Raw genomic sequence first — 22,143 nt, 5'->3', positions numbered from 1 at the left:
GCTCTTTTCAGCAAAATAGTTGTGTGTCGCTTTTATTTTATCCCATATTTTTAACTCTCTTCAATCTTATTAAATCCTCTGCAAGAGACTATAATGGCCAGATGATTCAGTGGTTCCCATCTGTACAGGAAAAGCTCTGGTAGCGTCAGTGAGGATTTTTATGTAAAATCCTCTCATCTGGGCAACATTATTGTGCAGTCTATCTGGGAGATTTTATGAAATCATAATTCTTTCAAATTCAGAGGAAAAATAAAACACCATGCATTCAAGAGGGTAGGATTTTACCCATTCCAAGGCTTGCCCTGCCTTTCTTGTAAAGACCCTCTAATTCAAAGTATGCTAATTTGGAGTGGCATTTTTAAGTGGAAAATTATCTTTTCCCCTCACATTTGTTACTCCTACATCTCTAGAGAAGTACGGTAAATTTGTATTCTATGTATTGGTATCAAAAGGGCTTATTCAGAGAGTTTTCTGTTTACCTCTTTTTTCTGTTATTCTTCTGAAGCATGCACTTGATATGCCTTGATATGCTGAGTGAGATTGCTCCTCCATTTCCCTTTATTTTGTTGACTTTATTTTAAGACTGTTGACCAGAAAGCAACACGGCTGCTACAGATTGCTCATACTTTTCAACACTTTCCTATTCATCAGATCAAAATTTACCACTTCAGAGCATCATGTTTTCTCTTTTTATCACGACTTCTAGATCTCCAAGGACCTATCTTTTTTTTATTTTTTTTTCTTATATTTGCTTCCTGTGGTATTCTTTGTGCTCACAAATGATCGCTGTTACAAGAACTGTAATTAGACTAGCATGCTTCGGCCTTCAGGCAGCTTTGAGTAAATATGAGTACTGTGCTATTTTGATCCCTGAAAATGAGTGCTGCTTCTTTCATTTGATCTAATATGCTACCTGGGGTCTAGAAACTGGAAAAATAAACATATATTTACTGCTGTCAGTCCCCTGCCTCTGCAACATGGTAAACATAGATCCTGTAAACTTGAATTACACCACATATTATCTGAGGTTTTAACTTGATGGCACCCACATGATCTGTGATATTTTCTGTGGGATTAGCAGATGCAGCTTCGGGACATGAGGCCCAAAAGAAAACATCCCTTTACCCAGCTTTGCTTCCCTCTGCTCACCCCCAAACACTCACAGTGTGTAGCGCTCTGCTGTCTCCTCCTCTCGAAATAACAGTACTCAAATATAAATTGGTAGAAATAAGCTGGTTTCAAATTTTTCGCCATTTCAGATTTTATTTCTCTCCTAATGTTTGTTTTTAGGGTTTTCCCTGAGCTATGGATTGTTGTTGAAGCAGACACTCTTAAAATAATATTATGACAGCAAAAAGAAAAATAAAAATCTTACTGGGAGAAAATTAGAAAGCAGAAAGCCACATTTCAGTTGGAGACATAAAGCAGTAAATTTAACTCCTACCTAAAAAGAAAGAAGAATATGCAGTTGATTATATGGCACAAAGAGAGAAAATATCAGTATAAATTATGTACAAGGACATAACATTAAGTTTGGCCGGAGAGCACAGCCTCAGTGGCAAATACTTACAAACGTTTATTAAATATAAGAATAAACTAAGTTCATTCAACAAAGAAAAAAGGCAAAGAAGCGCAGTTATACCTGATAACTACTTACTTAAGTGATACAATTAAATTGATGGAGGATTAAAATGCAAGATTTAAACTGGGGAAAGTGAGCTACAACCACTTTTCTTGGGTTTTTTTCCAAACATTTGGAGATATTACACTAATCTCTGACAATATCAGACTGTTAAAATAATGTTTAGTTGGTGTCATAATCAGCTCTTATCTCTCCTTGATTGATAGTGAATTTGCAAGCTATTTTTAATACCAAGTCACTGTTTAAATTAAGTCAAATCTAGCTAAATTACTTAGATAATTTTGCATACATGACTAAACCATCAAGAGCTTTACCAATGCTACTTTCATATCCAAAACTACAGTGCAAATGTGATGAGTGCATCTAAATACTAGCAAACTCAGCTTTAAAGGCACTCCTGGCATCACAGCTGAAAGTCTTCTCAGCTTGATATCTTATGTACACATAGTGACAATATCTCTAATGTTGTACAGCTATTCATGTACCTTTAGTATTGTTTCACTGTAACACAACATTAAGACTACCACATTCCACTAAACACAGAATATCACAAAATAACACAGGCATAGAAAAAGCCAGCTGTGTAGCCGAGCCCACCACATCTATTTGTTTTATAATGGATTTTACAACACATAAAAATTTTTCATCACTACTTGAGCTTTGGAATCCTGCAAGAATTGTGGTATTTAAGACAGACAAACACAAAATAAAACCACAGGTTTCCGTGGTTCAGACCGGTTTTGATTCAGAGCTTCCTGTGTGCACATCAATATCCATAGCTCAGGCTGCCATTCCATTACCACACAACAGCTTTTAACAAATTCCTGAGCACTTTGCCTTATGCACATCTTCCTCCTTGCCATTGTATTTTTCTTGAGAACTCCATACATTATACTAATGAATGACACTAGCATAGACTTGCTAGGAGAGCTGGCTGCCACAGCTAATAGGCACTGTCTTAACAAAAGACAATGCTCAAGTGACTCAGAGCACTTCAACTAATTTTCTTCATTACTAGTATATTGTAGCTTGTGATTATTTTTAACAAGACTATATATATATATATATTATATTTTTCCAAGCTCATTGGTTTCTATCAAGAGACTAAAGATAACTTGAATCAATGCCTACTGCATTACTCTTGGTCCAAATAAAATTTCCAAGTGTTTTTCCTTTGAGTTGAGCAACAACATTTAGGTAAGCAATGTGTAAATTATGATATATAAAGCCAGTCAAGGGAAAACTTTGCTAATTTTTTATTCTATTCGTAACTCTAAAGAAACCAAAAAGATAACCAGGATTTTATCTGTAAGAAAAAGTCAAGGTTTTGGCTCAGCACTGATCCTCATTTGCTTACTACTATCCTTATTGCATATGGGGGAGAGCACTGGAACAGTAGACCATGAAAAGGAAGGTCTAGAAGAGAAGAGAGATGAAGAAAATGAAAACTAAAAGAGGTGCTAGTGCACCCTGTATCACAGCAGCAGACTTATCCCCTCATTGTCCAACCAACACCTACTGTAATGATGTAATATTTTATAATTGCTTTCCAAATGTATTTTTCAAACAAATTTCTTCCAAGAAGGTTGACACAATTGGTAAGGCAGTTTATTGGAGAAAATGCCTACTTTGTTTACCATAATCCAGATTAACACTCCAGTTTCATCTCACTATCCTTTCTTCTTCCTTTTAACACCTACATGTGTTCATGTCATCTTATACCCTAAGAATATATAATTAAAAAGTCAAACAACCAAAAGGAATCCCACACAGTGAGAGGACAGAAGACATTTTAAAGTTATCATTTAGTATATGCTGTTAAAAAAACTGTTAAATAAGAGGTCAAAAAAATACAGACTGTCATGCGTCAATACTATATAGTGATCAATTCAAATACTATCCCTTGACTTTACTTTGTCTGAAATTTTTTCCACTTTCACCTGAGTCAGTTCAACAAAAGGAAACTGATCTTTATGAACTTAAAGAATGATTTTGCTTTACATTTAAAAATAGAAGTGATTTGTCCATAGTTTTATATATAAAAAAGCCATAATGAAAAGCATGTAGTTTCTTATAAATGCTTCCACTTGCACTATCTACTTCTGTATACAGGTGCCCAGATTTTTATGTGTATATGTACATTTGTATATATGTACATACAATGTATCTTACTCCTCAGAGTGGTAAATGTGTGTTTATTCTCCAGTCTAAGTATGGAGGTTCGCTATTGCAAAGATGTGACATAACATTTAATTCAAAATATTTTATGTTCTTTCAAGATAAACAATTTTATTTTAAAAGTAAAAAAAAGCTCAAAAGGCAGACAATTAACTCAGAAAAATAATCAGTGATAGTCATTATTCATGATAAAGCCATTTAAAAAATAAGATTATTATTAAAAAATACCATTTGAAATATGTTTGGGGGTTTTATAATAACCATTCAGAGGGATTTCTGTTGCAGGGTAATTTTTTTTTAAGTTACAAATTTTCACTTAGTGAATCTGATATTCCTCAGATCACTACTCATTTGTGCACATGCCCAATGATTTTTAATCAAATATAGCAAACCACATCAATTTTTCTTTGTTTTCAAAAGTGATGGATGACTTCTCTGTTCAAGAATCTGAAAATCTACATGTTTTCCTTGAAAGAAACTTAGATGCAAGGCCAAAGTACTTTTATTTTTCATGTAGTACGTAACCCCCAGTCAGAGATAAATTTCTCATCTTTTCATTCTCACACAGACATGATTGCCCAGCAAGCGTCTACACAATTTCTTAACTGCTGTTTCCAACTTTGGCTCTCTTAAATTTCCTTTATTATCACTTGAAAATTCAACAGCTACCCTATGAGGTTTTTTACTACATTAAAAAGGCTTATATTTTACTTAAAAACGTATTTAGTATGAGTAAAGGAAGACTTAAGTAAAGACAAACTGAACTACATTAGTGGAAGTAAAATTAAAATAAAAAGATCATCATAAACAAGCTAAGTGGGTTTTTTAAATAAAGTAAAACCATTAATGGCTTCTTGTTCCTGTCAAGTGTTCAAATATATGCTTATAAAATATTTTCAAGATTCAAATTCGTCTAATCAATTTATAAACTATTTTTCTTCCAAATATGTGCAAAAAGCATTACAATATTAATATTTGAGCCAATTGAAACTGATATTGCAAAGTTCAATGAGGTAACATGTTAAATGCCTTAAAAACCAATAAATCTTACTGTCACACTCATTGTTTACCCTTCCCCTCTGTAGGCTTATAACCAAAAATAACTCGTGTCCAAACAATTCCAAAACTAAATAGATCAAAAAATCAGAGAATATTCTGGGTTGCAAGGGACTCTTGAGGATCCACAGAATATTCTGAGTCAGAAAGGATCGACAAAATCATCAAATCCAACTCTTATACAAATGTTTCCCTATAATTTATGACTCTCCCTAAATTACAGATATTCTTCACTTAGAATTAACTAGAATTTGCATGTTGCAAATAATTGTTACAACTTGTCTTGATCTTTTTCTTGGCAGTCCAAACTTTTTGACCTGTGTGAATATGTATTTTAGCAAAAGCTAAGCACTCTGGATAAAAACATTCCTACACTTACCACATTCATTTGGTGTTGTGCTTCAACATTCACTGCTCCATGACTGTCCAACTTCATTTCAAGTAACTTTTGTTTAAAGAGTGGTTTAAAGCACAGCTTTAGTGCCTCTTTTTTATGTTTCTTCTCACTATACTTGCCATGTTGCTTTCAAGGACTTAGTTTAGACAACAAAGGATAACTGTAGGAGAACTGCCTCTGCCATGAGGAGTAAGAGACCCAAAGGTGGACTCAGCAGGAGCAGGGAAGTGGGACTACAGATGTGCTGCACAGTTGAAGAAATAGTTAAAAGAATAGGGGTGATAGAGAACCCTCCTTCTAGGACAGAAAGGACACAGTCCTACAGACCAAACTATTCAGAAAAGACTAATAGTCAAAAAGCTAGAGAGCGTCCCGAAACCAAGCCTGGAATTGAGGAGTTGCTCATTAGAAAAGGGTCTATAAGAGCTTATTCCTGTATTTCTCTTACCAAATCACATCACCTTTAACTAAAAGAAAATGAAATTTTCTGTTTGGCAAATAAAGCAAATCATTTAACCTTAACTTCCTATCTAAAATTTCTTCAGAATTAGGAAGGAGAGCTGCAAGGCTTTGCTTTAATGCTCAGGTTGTCTCTGCACTCACCTCAAGACCAATGCTAGTACAAGGCTAAAAGCAAGTAGAAAAATAAATGCTTTTGAGTTACATACAAAACTGCAGATAGAAGATTTTGTAGGATACTTTGAAGGAACCAGTAAGAAGAGTTTGGGGAATTATATATATGGAACATAAATATAAACATAGATACAAGAAATAGAGATGAAGGCCTGAAGAAAATACCAGCAAAGCAGGAAACTTAGTTCCTTTTTGAAAATAAGTTTCATTATTATTATGAAATCACTTGAAGTCTGCATAATCACTTATTTTCAAGGAAGGTGAATTCAGACTACAACTGAAACAAATAAATGAACCCTGGGTTGGAGACTAGTGAGGCGTAGTGGTTGAAGGAGAGGATCTTGGTCTACTCACCTTTGCCAAGAAACAGAATAACTGGGAATGTAACACAAGTTTGTAAAACAAGCCTTATACAAAAAACAAGGCAAACAAAATTTTATTTGTGTTAAAGCAAAGTTAACACTGGCATAAACAATAAATAGTATATATTTGTCTATAGGTTCAGGTCAAAGAAACAATCCCAGGAGTAACCGAATGTATATTAAGGCAAAGACCTCCTGACCCGTACTTTGAAATGTTATTTGGCTGCCCTATGAATGGAATAATTAGGATATTGTTCAGTAAATCTATGAAGGAACTAGCTTCTTTTTCTCCTGTGTTCCTATTTTCTGATGTTCTGTGCCAGTGTTTAGAAAATTTCAATAAAACCCAGAAAAATTATCATTTAAGAACCTTGTAACAATTCTTTGAAAACAATGAAATATAATAGTGAATGCTACTTTTGCTTCATGGGATGTAACCCTTAAATTAGTATTTCAGCCTATAAAATGTGTCCTGAAAAACACTGGTGTAGGAAGAAGAAATTCCCCTATTTTAGGCCACATGAGAAAGTGAAATTCTGCAATGCTATATTCTATAATCAATTTAAAGCCACTTTTTTTTTTTCCTTTTCCCTTGTCTTTATCTATTTCTGCCATTGAAAGTGGCATCAGAATAGTAGCTAGACAGACTGTATTCAAGCAGATCTCTCAAAGGGGCAGCTTGGGAGCTGCCACCACTGCCATACCCTGTCAGATCTCTTAAAGTGGAGATGAGAGAGCTGGGTCTGAGGTCAGAAGTTCAGAGAATATTTGATTGCTGCCTTTGACCATCTAATAAGGATCTAGAGAGAAAAAAAGGTCCCTTCTGGAGGTGCTCAGTTGAATGAGAGGCAACAAGTAGAAATTGCAGAAGAAACTCCAACTACTTGCAAGAAAACTATCCTCAGAGTAAGAGCTGGAAAACACTGGAATAGATTGTCGACAGGGTTTGGACACTCATCTTTGGAGACAACAAAACATGAAAAATGTCAAAATGCAGAAAATAAGATATGTATACTTTGAGCTTATGAATTTCTGATTATATTTAAAGATCACATTATAAACCTATTAACAATTTAAACTTGCTAATTAAGTGAAAAGTATTATTAAAAAATGAGTAGGATAATCTCATCCATAAATTCCAAACAAGCAGATAAACCAAAATAGGTCTCTGGGCTAATATTACAGAGACTTAGAAATCCTGATGTGTGGCAGGTATAAGAATGAATATTCTGGACCCTCAGACTAATGTTATGTCTTCATACTAGAAGAAGTAACAGTTAATTGGCATTCTGTCAATCAACTGTTTTTTTAAAATTTTCATTAAGAAAAAAACAAGACTATAATTTTTTAATATTCATAAAACATTGTGTAAATATTGAAACAAGTGAAATTTATTTTCCCAAACCTTAGCTATTGCTATTAGGCATCCAACAAAAAAATGATGTGAAAGGATATTTTTTAAATAAACAAGACCTTCTTGACATAGCTGTCTGAAAGTCTAACAATTTATTCTGACTAGAGATGTGCATAGTTCAGATAGTGTCAATATTTGCACTAACTACAAATAGTGTCCTCTTTCTTCATGCCATTCAAATGAGATGTAAATACTTTATTAAAAGATACACTGGCCCAGTAGCAGCATTGTTCATTTGTCCTTTCAGAAGCAAATGCACATAGTACATGTGTAGCTCTGTGATCCTGTGAATACAGTCCTGCCATCAATAATGGGAGGTCACAGACTTCCTATGGGGTTTGCAAGGCCTCGGGACTAAACTTATCAGTTTGCTTTCTTTGCTTTGAACTTGTCTTCACCTGCCTCCAGCTCTCCCTTTTCCTTTGTTTAGCTCTAACAGGGATTTGCTAACAACCAGATGGGCGTGCTTGGTTCACATGTCCTTATCTTGGGGTGGTACACACATAGGTGTAATATGCACAGTAGCAGCAAGTAGTTACTCTGTGTAGAGTGGGGGATTTATGGCTTTACTAGAACAAAAATATTTTAGAGAAATAGGGGTCTGCAATGACATCAAAGGCTTCCAGAAGGGGCAGTGACAGATGCAGGATAGAAGTATTCTTGTTGAGTAGTGGCCTGGGGTGGAAATGGAAACTCCTGGATTTACAGACTACTCACTAATGGTCATGTGGAGAAACAATAATCCAATTTCAGACAAAACTATGGGGTTTGCATCTAACATGTAAATTGCACCACAGAGCGCACTTGCAGAACAGTGAGGAAACTAGGTGGAAAGATATCCTAGCAACATATAAAAATACCTAAAATTTTTAGAAATTCTAGCCCATGGAAAAAGAAAAGATTGTGAAAAAACTTCCTGAAGCAAAAGGGTGCTTGCAACTTGCTATATTTTTGTACCTTGTTCTCTCACTACTTGTTGCAATAGTGAAATATTAAGAACTATTATGAGAAGTGTTTAACTGTATGACTACTTAAATTTAGGTCTTATTATTACTAATGTTTGCATTATTATTATTTCTCTTCTTGTAATAATTAAATATTAACTGCTAAAAATTATTCTTAGATTAATCTGTTAAAACATAAATTAAGAAAAATAAAATATTCTGACTCCCTAAAAGGTCTTTGCCTGTTTTGTCTGTAACAAGATACTATGGACAAGATACTATGGATAACCTTTGTTTTATCTTTGTTAAGATTCATGACAATAATAGTATCATGGTCAGCTGAATGATGCCTATAACAAAATTTAATTACTCTTCAAATATTAATCTTTATATTAATCCAAATAATGGGACCTAGTAAGCAGTCTTTACATTGTATTTAAGCAAAAATGACCCTGCATATTTCAATATTTTAGCACTTCAGCTCTAGGTGAATCTTGCCAGCCCCACACAGTTTTCATTGGTTTTCTTTTGTTTCACAATACTCTAGAATACAATTTTATGATAAAATAATGCCTCTTTTTTTTTTTTTTTACCTTTCATGCAAACTCAAAAATCTCAAGATTATTGCTTTTTCTGGAAAGCAGACTCATATTTACAATCATCTATAACCATAAAATTGTCTGAAAACAGAAATATACTTTATGACTGAATTTATATTTAGAGTAAAAATATCAGATACTTCCCCTCCACACCCCACTCCATCCCCACTCCTGTCCCCTGAGAATAACTGATGAGTATCTCATGGGATTGTTAGCTAAGTATAAACAAACAGAACTCTTACAAAGATGTTCTCTTTGTATTATATGCACTAAGAAAAATTCTGTTTGCCTTTGATTATGGCTTTCAATTGCTGCATATTTTAGTGATCCTGCACAGGGCATTTCTTAAACATAAGCTACGCTACACAAAAGAAGTCAGTTGTCTCTCTCAAATACCTCAGCTCAATTCCTCTCACTCTAGTGAGTTCCTTCTTCACTGAATTCAGCTATGCACTAATTAGCACAGAATGAAATATATATGCACCCAACAGGGAGTGCTGCAGATTTTGCCTGTAAAATTTAACAACCCAACGTGAGAGTACTCAGAGTTTTGGAAGATTTCATTTTGTCTTTAATATGCAGAAACTTATGCTTTCTATCAGAAAATTGCAAAGTGCTATCATGCTACACATTTCTGGAAAACTCTTTTACAGCATCTCCAGAGGGGATTGAATAAAGAGTATTTTAATGTACATTGAGCTCATTAAATCCTTCTTCCCTAAAGTCCTGTTTCAACCCAGTTTCCAGAATAGATGAGTTGAAGTTGAGGGAAGAATTTTGTCCCCATACAGAACTTTTAGAAATGTCAGATGACTACTAATTTATTCTTGAATGCTAATTGTGTGATTGTGTGACTGGGAAGGAGTTAGAGGGATTTGGAGACACTATGGTTACATGGTTACAGCAGGTACATTGTACCTCAAAATCTCTGAGGTAAAAATCTTGTGTTATTTTAATTAGATTTTTTTTATGTTACTACTGTTTATGCATGAAATGTATGAAGATTCTAAGAAATCATTATACATAATGGATCTTTCTCATAGTGTCAGATCAAAATTGAAAGTGACTTTCGGGATCCTAGTTACAAATTTCTGACATTCAGTGATTTTGTGAGCAACATTTGCTGAACTTTGGGCTATGCACAATAATTCTCATATACAGAAACTTGAGCATATTCCTGTAAAATGTGTGATGAGATCAAATGCAGCAAAGCATTTGTTGCACTCTTTGGCTTAAAACAAGACTTGAATCCCAGAGAGTTCGAAAAGGCTCAAATGCAATTGTATATATCTATTCTGACAGGTGCAAAGCTCCAAGCTAGAAGCATTTAATGAAGACCATAGCATAAACTCAGCACAAGGATGGATTCAGACAGTAGCAATTTCAGATAAATAAGTTAGGTATGTTCCACTGGCCTAGTTAGTGGGCTTGATTTTACAGGTACACTGAAAGCTGTTAATACCTGGGCTGAGTCTACACTAGGATGCAATCTGAGACAAGCAGACAAACCAGGGAGCAGGGATAATCCAGCTGCAGCTCTGTGCAGATCATTTCCAAGATGATAAATTGCTCTGTACAGAGTAATTCTTAATGAAGCTGGTATACTGAGTGGACCCAAGAGGCTTCACTACACAAAACTGCATAGAGTCAAATCAAACAGCTGCAAGCAAAATATTACCCCATGTACAAAAATTATAATATTATTTTTCTTAGCCCTAATACACTTTGAATAAGATCACATTAGATATAACAGCAACTGGAAGAGGATAAGAAATCTTTAGTTTTAAACTCAAGGTATCCTCCAGTAAAATACATAAATCACTGTTTATTTTATGGTTTACACCTTGCAACTGAACACTTGATTCCACTTGTCTACTGTAATGTAAATAATAATAATTTGGCCTGGCACCAGCAAATATCACTGTTGACATTTTTCTCAGGGGAAAAAAGCCAAACATGCAGACACACCAAAATCCCCAAACAAAACAAAACAACCATCATCCAGCAAATTGCCATATATATTTAGTTTGTATTTCGAATTATTTTATGCAAAAATATGGGCTTCAAATAAGGTTTCATTAATTGCTTATGAATATTTTTCTACACAGTTTAATCAGATTAATTCTGCTTTATTCACTGAAAATAATACTGAGCTGAAATAGATATTGCTTATCTGAAACCACACCACCATAATAATATAAAAAATACTAATAGATTTACATATCACTGCAAGATCAGTTATCACTGAAAACACCAAAATGTTACCCATAGGTAGGGCTTTATGAAGTCTCACCTATTGGTAACACCCAAACCCTTATAACTGCAGACCTAAAACTGTTGGCTTCATTTATTGCCTCTTATTAAATGTTACAAATATGTCCCACCAAGCAAGGCACAAACACCATTAATATGCTTGATGTAAGGTAACGACAGCAATTGGAATAGTGCAATAAGACACGTGTATTCCTGCATAACATTTTTGACTTGTTTTTGCTTTCTATCTAAAGAAAATTGTCTCAACTAAGGGCTAAGTGATTTTACTCTTCCAAATGAGGAATAGAAATGTCTTAGAAAAAAATAATGAAAGCCAACTTGTATAACACAGAGAAATTTAGACTATTACAGGTAATAGAAATGAAGGAATACAGAAAAATCCGGGCTTACTGGGGAAAAACCTCGTATTTCTCCTGAACGAATGGACTACTCTAGTACTTATAGCTAAAAAGTGGAGGGGACCTCTGTCTTTATGACTAGAAGGCTATAGATCAGAAATACTGATGAAAATTGCAGCTCTCCTCTCTTTTGCCCAGCTGCTCTCAAGGTGCTAGTTAAGTGCAAGATCCCTACTCCTTGAAGACAACACACTCCCTGTCACTGGGCCAGGGACAGCCTGGAAGAAGTACAAGGGCCCAGCAGCCAGCTAAACAGCATCCAAGAGAAAAGGAGTCAGATGCAAATCAACATGACAGACACAAGTTAGAATTTGCAGTCTACTATGTAATAGCATTTCTTTCATAAATCACTTTTATAAACCACATAAGCACTGTCCTCAGATGTGGAGCTAGTGCTTGTTATGGACCTTTGTTTCCCAGTGTAACCTCTGTCAGGTTAATTCTGTCTTATGCACTAATTTGCTTTATTTATTTTTTTTAACATGTCCAGGGACGGAGATTCCACAGCATCTGTTAACAAGGTAACCAGTCTTTCTTAATGATGTAAAACTTGCTTTAGACCGCAGTAACTAAAAGTTAAGCATCAATCAAACCATGTAAAAAGATACCTGCATTAGCCCATAATTTACAGGCTGTTTACATTACACCTCATTAGGAAATTGCTTTCTGGTCAAAGTCTATAATCCCTTACTACTTATAATACTTTATCTAGGCAAATTTTTACACAAGTTCCATGAAATGGTTTTTCAAGGAAATCTTTCTCAAAGAAAGTTGTCTGTAATGAAATCTCAAACTCCATTTGAGAGAGTGGAAAAGGCTATTTTGTTGTTATTGCTAACATTCTAACTTTTATGTCAAGTATCAAACTCATTAAATACTTCTTGAAGTCAGAAGTACTTGAATATTTTAAATGAGCATTACTTCAATCTCTTTTCTCAGCTGCTGAGGTTTTTATTTTAGGTTCATGGAAAAATTTGACAGTGGCAGCCTTCCCTCCCTTTCCCTCCATACTCCAATTGTTCTGCTTCTGGTGATAACTACTCAATGCTTCCTTTTTGGGTATAATAATTAAAATTGCTTAGTCACTGCCCTGTCACCACAAGAAGAGATTTTTGCAGAACATCACCATCACCACTCTCAAAAGGCATGAAAAAATTATGTCAGAAGAAGAAGGGTAATTCCCTATTATTTCTGTACTATACAGGTAATTTTGGCATTGCCCTAGTATCTTCAAAGGTACCAAAGATTTTAGTCTTCATGATACTGTCTTCTAGAGGAAGAAATATATTTTTGCAGTCACTTGATCACTAAAAGTATATAATATGCAAAAAATAAAAAGGGACACTATTCAAACTGCTTAAGAACCTTTTGAATTATACTTAATTTTTAGCATTATGCTTTTAAACTATAAACAATTCTGTAATCTTTAAATAAATAAAACTGACATTTTTTTTTAGCAATACCACACCTACTTTTTTCTTGTGAAGAAATGACTTTTTACCTTTAAATTGCTGTTAAAATTGCACTCTCCCCTGAGATTAGCTCTGTTGGTTAGATCATGGCACTAGTATGGTTGTGGGTTTGATCCCCATATTGAAGACATCCACCCATAAGATTTGCACTGAATGACCCTTGTGGGGAAAAAAGTCTTAGTCTTCCTGAGACAAACAAAAAGACAAAAGTTTTATAATTGTAATAAAATGTGCTTCTCAATCTTTTCAAACTTGCCAAGCTGCAGAAAGCAATGTTCATTCCCACTATTTTCAAAAGCACATTTGTATGCATTCCACATCTGTATGGATTTGAAAACCTCCCACCAAATATGAAAACTAAAGGACTGATTCAATTTCTGCTACAAAAAATGAGGGGAAAAAAACCTTTTATCTACTTTATTATGCTGCTAGGCACAATTCCAAAGAAAACAAAAAAAAAAAAAAAAAGGAATTTTGAAATAAAGAGTTTCCTTCAAAAATAGTGCACTATATACATTATAGTGTCTTTACTAGAAATTAAGAATTTCTAGCTGATAGCACGTGGGAAACAAATACATGTGATTGTAGCTGTTGACTGCATCCAAACTTCCCATTCACTGCTGGGTTCTTGGGGCTGCCCTTCTCCTGGAAATGAGGCTCATCGAGTATTGCCTTGAAAGGGCTACACTTCCCTCAGACGAATGGCACGGGCAACCAAATGTGCTCACTGCTCTACTCTGACACAGTGGTCCAGGAAACACTGTCTCTGCATCCGCCCACCTTTCCCTCAGACTCCTCCTCCCTGCTTGGGAATAAGCTCAATGAGGCATCCAGACTTCCAGTGAAGACATGCCACTTCTTCAGAATGAAATTATGCTTGTTCATGGACTTGTACCACTTTCTAGTAACCCAGAGATGAACAGGGAGCATATAAAACAGATCCACTCTACAGCAATTTTGCAATTACTGCTTTACAGCTTCTTATCCCAGCAATATTTACAATATGCACTCGCACCTTCAAACAACAATGCCTTCACCATCTAGGATTAGCAATATGCTGACAATGTCCTGATGGGTACAAAATGTTATCAACTACATTAAGAAAAAAAAAATAAAAAAAGATTGAAACTAGAGGTAGTTTTGGTTTGTGTCTGGGGGGATTTGGGTTTTTTTTCTTCTCTTTTAACAAAGATATATATTTCTAGTAAGCTGGTTAGCTTTTTTAATTGCTATTATGCCAGCCTGTGGTTAAAATATTGTTGCTGAAGAAGAGTATCTGCATTGATATCCTTTTCTCAATTACATGAATTTGTTCAAAAGAGGAGGAGTGGAAGGGGTACCAAGAGGGTATACACACTGAAAGGAATGCAGAAATCTGCTCAGTCCTCTGCACTTCAGACAACAAAAAGATCACAGTAATAAAATATGGACTATAATTAGTAAATCAAACAACGCAGCCCATTCTGACTATAAATCATTAATATTAATCACTTGCATTACTCAAATATCAATTTTAACAGAATCAGAAGGGTTGGTGACTTCCTTTTCCTACCTCAAAATTTATACTGTTTGCTGTATTTAGCATTCATTTTCCCTTCTCCTCTCCTGTTCTGTGGGCTTGCCAACGTTACAAATTTCAATTTAAATTACAAATTAAAGAGCAGAGCAAGAGGTAATTAAACGTGGTATAAAGTAATTTTGTCCTGCTTTGACAATTTCAACAGAGATTCAAACCAAGCAAAATAGGAACAATCTGATGATGATGATTATAATTTCACAAGGACGCATCAGGATGTCTTAAAATTATTGTCCTCTATAATCCTACTAAGTATAGACCTTTTACATTTATCAATACATTTAGCAGGCTGCAGTGCTGCAAATAGAATGACTTCTCAAAATACTAAGAAATTGTTTTTCTAAACTAGTAACACTGTTTGTCTAAGTATGGGTACTTTTTTGCAATCCCACTTTGCAGTGACATTCCTGTCTCTGAAAAAGTTACCCAGTTAGCCAGAATCTTGTGTAATGTGTTCTAGGACAGCCCTGCTCAAGCAGGGAGGTTGGACCAGATGACCCACTGAGGTCTCCTCCAGACTGACTCATTCTGTGATTCTGTGTTCCAAGGTTTCATAGAAGTGAAACTTTCAACTTTTTCTCTACCTTGTTACAGCTTTGGACTACTACACATCCCACCTCCCTGTAACAACTGAACATAAAAGTCCTGTTCTTGGGGTTGGGAAAGAAGTACAAAATCCACAGAAGCAGCATGACAGCAGATGCATGCTTAGGGCATTGAAATGTCACAGAGCACCATAGCAGTGTTGCAGGATAGGCCAGAGTCCATGAGCAAACTGCACAGGACAGAGTTTTCATGCTCTTCTAGGCAAAATCACAGAGGTCTGTTGTTACTTTTTTCAGATACTGTGGTGATGGAGCACATGTTGCTTTATATGGAGATTTCATTGCCAAGGCAACAATGGCAATCCTTAGATGAAGAAAAATTTGAAATTTAAATAGCATTTTCTTTTTCATTTTTATTATGAGTGTGTGAATATTGTTTCATATAGCAAGTATATAGAAACAATGCAACTGCTTGCCAGATGTTTAGATTTTATTTTCCCAAACATTTCTATTATTTATTCAGGCTCTACACCCTCTCTGCAATTTATGTATTAATCAGGAACAAATATAGCTAAAGAGATGTGTTAAAAATAAGACAAAAAAGCACTGATTAACTGAGGTTCTTATAAGAATACATATGCAGCTAATACTCTTGAACGTTGTAAGCCAGTATATCCACTGTGCTCAGACTAAATGACTCGAGTCTCATAGACTGTTCAGCTGACAGAGGCCAAGCAAACCTCAGTGTGTGAGGTGATTCCACAACTGTGGCTGCAACATAATATGGGAAAAATGAGGATATGACAGAAGAGTGATTCAATAGCCTGCTCAGCAAATCAGTCCATGACTCAGACACTTGAAATAATGCAATGTGCACAGGAAAAAAAAAAAGTTAAACGCAGATCCTTTTCACTTCGTTATTCCTCAGTGAAACTGCACTGGAAACCTTAGCAAGTCACAGTTTGCTGGTAGTAGTGTTTGATCATGAACAAATTTTTTTGGGGGGACAGAAAAAAGTAAAATAATAAAAATGAATTATGAAAGATATGCAAACATTGAAAAATATTATTTTGTTGCTTTGCATTTGGAACAAGAATTCTCATCTAGCATCACATATAGTAGCTAGGACACAAAACCAGAACAAGTACACGTCATTACACAGTAGCCAAGACTCCCTAAAATATGAATCCATAAAGGGTGCAAAATTTTGTACTCAATTCTGAAATTTAATCTCCTTATGATTCTGTTTTCAAGTTCTGAGATTGTTCTCAGCCCTTCACCTCAACTATGCTGTTAGAAGCAAGACACATAGAAGCACACAGTTCAAGTTCTGTGACATATATGCCCTTTTAAAAATTATAAATAAGACAGCTTGGCTAATGAGAAATCTTGTGTAAGAAACTTCAAATTCAAACTCTCATCTGGAAAATTTAATACACAGCTAGACATATGACAGCTCCTTCTTCCTTTACTTATATTGCATGCCCAAAAATAAAAGCCTCTTAAAATGTTCATGTAATTAGACCATACAGAAATCAGCCAATTTTAGCCTTGAAGATGCAGATAACTGTTAGCTTGAGTTAGGTGTTAGCAATGACATATATTGTGTTGTACATAAACAGAAAAAACTGCATACTCCATTTTTCTAAGTCCTTATAAAAATGTTGTAAAGATAATAATGTTATAGGAATTATTTGTTAGATTCAACTGTTTGCAAGCCAGTGAAGATGATGTTCACTAAAATAATGAGGAAAAGTAATTCTAAGATATTTGTAAAAGATATTCATAATAAAGAATGAGGTAGCTTTGCAGATTACAAGCTTGCTTCTTGCTAGTCTCAACACTACAGTATTTTGACATTTTAACTGAAGAGAGTCAGTATTTTAAAAATAGGCCTTCTCATTGCAACAAATTTTACTCTATTTTGTGTTAATTAGAGTTACATATTAGGATTATCATGCTCATGAACAGTGCATGAAAGTTTAATTAAAAGACCATTAAATTATTCATTTTTAATGAAACTGCCAGAAATTCTGCAGAGAAGTTCAACAACATTTATCATATTGTTACTCTAATGAACTTCTTTCTAGATAATGAATAAAAGCTTGTAAGAATTCATAGAAACTCCTTAAAGGTTGAACTATCTTCAGATGTATAAGAAAAAACACACCTAATATGATCCTAGGTCTTAAAAAAAACCTTTAAAAGCATATTCATGAAAGCAATAAAATGAACAAGGCTTTTCAATGGAAAATGGGTCAGATTTGGAAAAATAATGAAGAGTACTTTTAGAAGAGTACACAGAAAAAAACTGTATGTAAAAAGATACTGCAGGTGGTACAGATGAACTAGAGAGAACCATTTAGAAGGATGAATATTAGTCATTAAAAAGTAAATTATCCCATGACTGATAAAAAAAAAAATACATTGGGAATAGAATAGGAATACAAGCTCTTGGTCTTCACCCTTACATATAAACAAAGCAGAGTGAGAACAGTGAATGTTTCTTTATCTTTCTAACAACTTGTATTGCATACAATGACTAGCATCCTAAAGGTGATGGAAGTAGTCAGAAAATAGTAATAATTCAAATAGATTCAAATTTGTTTCTGTGATAGGCCTTGTCCTGATTTCAGCTAGGACAGAGTTAATTTTTTTCTCAGTAGCTGTTACAGTGCTATGCTTTGGATTCAGAATGAGAATGGTATTGATAATACACTGATGTTTCGGGGTTTTCTGAAGTCCATTTATCCTAAGTCAAGGACTTTTTTCCTTGTCTCATGCTCTGTCATTGAGAAGGTACAAATAAAAAACAAGCTGGGAGGGAGCATAGCTGGGACAGGTAACCCAAACTAACAAAAGGGATATTCCACACCACAGAACATCATGCCTGGTATATAAACTCAGGGAGCTACCTGGAAATGTGGGCTGATATAGGTTGGGTGGTGAGAGATTGCATTGTGCAGCACTTGTTGGTTTTTTTTCCTTATTATTGTAATTGTTATTATAATTTCCCATTATTACTGTATTTTGGCTTTATTTTCAGTTATTCAGTTGTTCTTATCACAACCTACAAGTTTTACTCTGATTCTCCCCCCCATTCCGCCGGACTAGGGCATGGAGATATGGGGGCTGAGTGAGTGGCTGTGCAGTGTTTCATCTCCAGCTGGGCTTAAACCATGACAGGCCCAGTAAAGCATTAGCAGGATTCATTCCTTCTTGGCCCTCAATAAATCTAAACTCTGAGAAGATAAGAAACAGTTTTGAAACAGAGTTATAGCACTTCTGGTCCCCTCGGTAAGCCCTGTGAAAGTACTGTACTTCTGCAGCGCTTCCCCTAGACAAACTCTCCTGTATAGGGCCAGAATTGCCTTTGAAAGAAAACTAACTGAAAAAATCACACACCCCCAAACTTCCAGTAGTACAATTCAAGGCAAATAAAGCATAGACAAAATCACAAGGAAAACTAATGGACAAAGAGGGGACACTTCTCATATTTTCCCTACATGTAGTGATATGATTGCTACCTGTTGAGATGGCGAATAACCATCTTTCATTCCCTTTAAACATGAAGTCTATATCATAGAATTGTGACTATTATAGATGCTTAAATAAACAAAACAAAACAAAACAAACAAGATTCTCACTGTCATTGAGACATAACCAAGACAAATTTAACTTCTGTAGAAGAGAGCTGGTATTTTACAATACACTTTTTACAAAGCATGTATCTTGTGCTGTGCAATGGTTAAACCAAAATCACCCATTTAATAAACAACTATTCTCCAACTTACATTCTTTCAAGAGGCCTACTTTATCTTAGCGTAAAATTTTACAAAGACTTTACTTTTCCCTAAGTTTTCCATTAAAGAAAAAATTCATTTATTGAAGCAGCACGTCACATTTAAAATTGGTGCTGTTTCCTAGACAGGAACTGCCCACCACTGTTAAAAACAAAGCACATGATTCAGCAAAAAAGAAAAAAAAAAAAAAAGTAGTCATCTCTATCCAGAAACAATCTCTTTCTCAGAGCAATAGGGCTAGATCTGTTAGTCCAGCAAATGTCCATGCTACCAATTCCAAACTGTAGCAAGACAAACATTGAACACCAACACACCTTTGGATGTGGGATGCAGCACTTTAGCACATCTTACCATTGCTTTAGGTTTACACATCCAAGCTAATCCTTTTTGTCCACTGAAGCAGGATCAAGAAATCTTCATGCTTTTTTTTCTCCAGCCTCTCCATGCATTATGGTAACCAATATAAATTTTATTTGTAAATAAAATTGAGGGGGTTTTAGGCCCCACAAGTTTTTTCATGGGACAGATTAGTATTCTATTTAACCTACCCAACTCCAGCCCTGAAAGTTCTTTTCCAACACATCAGCAGAATCATAAGTTCTGAACTGAAAAATTTATCATAAAATATTCATAAAATATACCAGAGTATGCTGCATTTTATCACCTCAATTACAAATGCCTATTACTTGCATTCAAGTCTCTGCAAACAGGAATATTCAACTCTATTTTTGGAATTCTTAGCAAACTGCTTTATCACTCTATGCAGATAAATAAAAGCAACAGTTTTTACACAAGATATTACCCCAAATCCAAGCTGCTACAAAATTTCATTTGATATTCCCTGTTTTGGAGGGAGTAGTAGGATGGCATGAGAGCCTTAAGCCTATCCCTTATTAATGACGTCAGTAGAGCTAAATCCTTTATTTTCTACTTTAGAAACACCACAACCGATCATGTTTGCCCCTCCCATCACCATGTTTTTTCTGATTTCTGATTATTCATTCTTGCTACCACTGAAGATATAGAAAACAATTTAAAAAAATTGCAGCCCGTGGATGCACAGACCATCTTTAGATGAAAAATTAATTCAAATAAAAGACAGCAATCATGATTTTGCCTAAATGCTAGCACATCCGAATTTCTGCCAGTGCTTTTCCACAATCTGCTTTGTTTCAGAGCCAAAACAACTGTCATTATAGGGAATGAGCTGTGCACAAATAAAGTACTGTTGCCAAGAATGTGAGCTTTTGAAAAAAACTCACCAAACGTGTGGCTACTGTATGGGATTCTCTAGAATATCTGAGCAGTCTTATATCTGCAATCACAGAGTCTGACATAAATATTTCTTAAGCTAACATTTATTTGAATTTTTTTAATCCCCAAGCTTGTCTAAGAGCTAATACAGTTCTTAAGACAGTATGACATAAACCTCAGAGGATAGATGAGCACGTGCTTATAGGCAAGGGAGAACAGGAAAAAAAAACGATCAGGCCGCCACAAAAGCTTAAGTTGGAAGACACATGAACCTACAGCCATAAGGAAAGGGAAGGATACCAAACTCACTTCTGTCCAATTTAAACATATGTGCTTTAGGTGGGGGCATAGAAATAGCTGAAAACCTCACCCTAAATTATTTTCATTTCTTGTTGTAATCTGATAAACATTTCAAATTTCAGATACATATTAGAAAGAGTAATAATTCCTCCGAAATACTTTAGTAAGATATGGAGTCATGCCCCACCCCCTGACCTCAGCAGAAACCTGAGAAACCTTGGAAATCATAAAAGGCATTCCTTTGTCATCTGAAGTCTTCCCTTTCAGTTTTTTTTTTCCTTCCTTGAGTTTGGATTGTAATTAATTTTGTCAAAATAGTAGCATTTTAATTGGTGAATTATACTCATAACGAATAATCTCTTAAGAACATAAAATACAAAATGAACAGTTACAGTTTATAACAAACCAAGTGTTTACAGAAAGAGGCAGCTTATTATCACAAAAAACCCCAAACAATACAAGAAGCAAGCAAAAATTTAAAATCTAGGACTTAAAGTTTTCATACCTAACTACAGCTAGCAGGAAAAGAAAAAAAAGAACTTAATGAGCAAATCACAAAAAAACCTTTAGTGATTAGCAAAGAAACAGTATTAAAAAGCCAAAAATATTTCATCACAGGTTACTCTAGAATTGTGAAAACTCCTTCCAACAGCAGCAATATCTTTGACGTTTTACTTTACATTTCTTTGAATTCTCAAATTGTGTACTTTATATTTTTCTTCACATCTTCCTTAGCAACTTATTTTTAAGTCTTTAAACTGTCTTTGTCTAACAACAGAAAGCAAAAAGTATTGCAAATCTTACATCAGTTTCTCAAACTGTGCAGCCGAAATTCTGAGAGGATTTTATTAATTAAGAGATAAAACTTCAGCACTTTAAGGTGACTTTCCAAGTTGCAAATCTATATGTATTTACTGGGACTCAACAAAACAGCAGTATATGGCTTGGTACTCACAAGTCGTAGAGCCGTAAGAAGCTCAAGGAGCGCAGTGCTAAAATCCTGTTGATCCTTTGGAAAAACATCAGGGATTTATAAAAAGGGGGGCATATTGTGCCCTGGGGGAAGAAACTTGCTTTCTTGATTGGGTGAAGGCAATGGGGAGGGGCAGCAGCAGGTGCCTCTAACACTAATTAACAGGTTCTGTGCTCACCAGGGACTGCTCCAGCAGTTAACTATTCCGTGTTAGCTCTCTGGCTCCAGGCAGCCTCTGCAGCCACATCCATGCCCTCCAGAGGAGAGCCTGAGGGTTTTTCTATCCCCTTGGCTGCTGCTGCAGGCTCTCCTGCCATCCTACC

At 35.1% G+C, this 22,143-nt stretch overlaps 1 protein-coding gene across 2 annotated transcripts in view; it reads right to left on the bottom strand.

The window, feature by feature from the left end:
- The window catches only part of FSTL5 (follistatin like 5), a 305,571-nt gene extending 283,705 nt beyond the window's left edge, over positions 1–21,866 (bottom strand). For both annotated transcript variants that reach the window (XM_066317637.1, XM_066317638.1), the window contains exon 1: positions 21,803–21,866. The gene's annotated coding sequence lies outside the window, so the exon portion shown is untranslated. The remainder of the gene's footprint in view (positions 1–21,802) is intronic.
- Positions 21,867–22,143: the final 277 nt, after the last annotated feature.

The sequence above is a fragment of the Sylvia atricapilla genome, chromosome 4 (assembly GCF_009819655.1).
Source record: "Sylvia atricapilla isolate bSylAtr1 chromosome 4, bSylAtr1.pri, whole genome shotgun sequence".
In the NCBI taxonomy this organism is placed as follows: domain Eukaryota; kingdom Metazoa; phylum Chordata; class Aves; order Passeriformes; family Sylviidae; genus Sylvia; species Sylvia atricapilla.
Note: the sequence above shows the minus strand (reverse complement) of the source record. Positions and strands in the feature narration are given on the sequence as shown.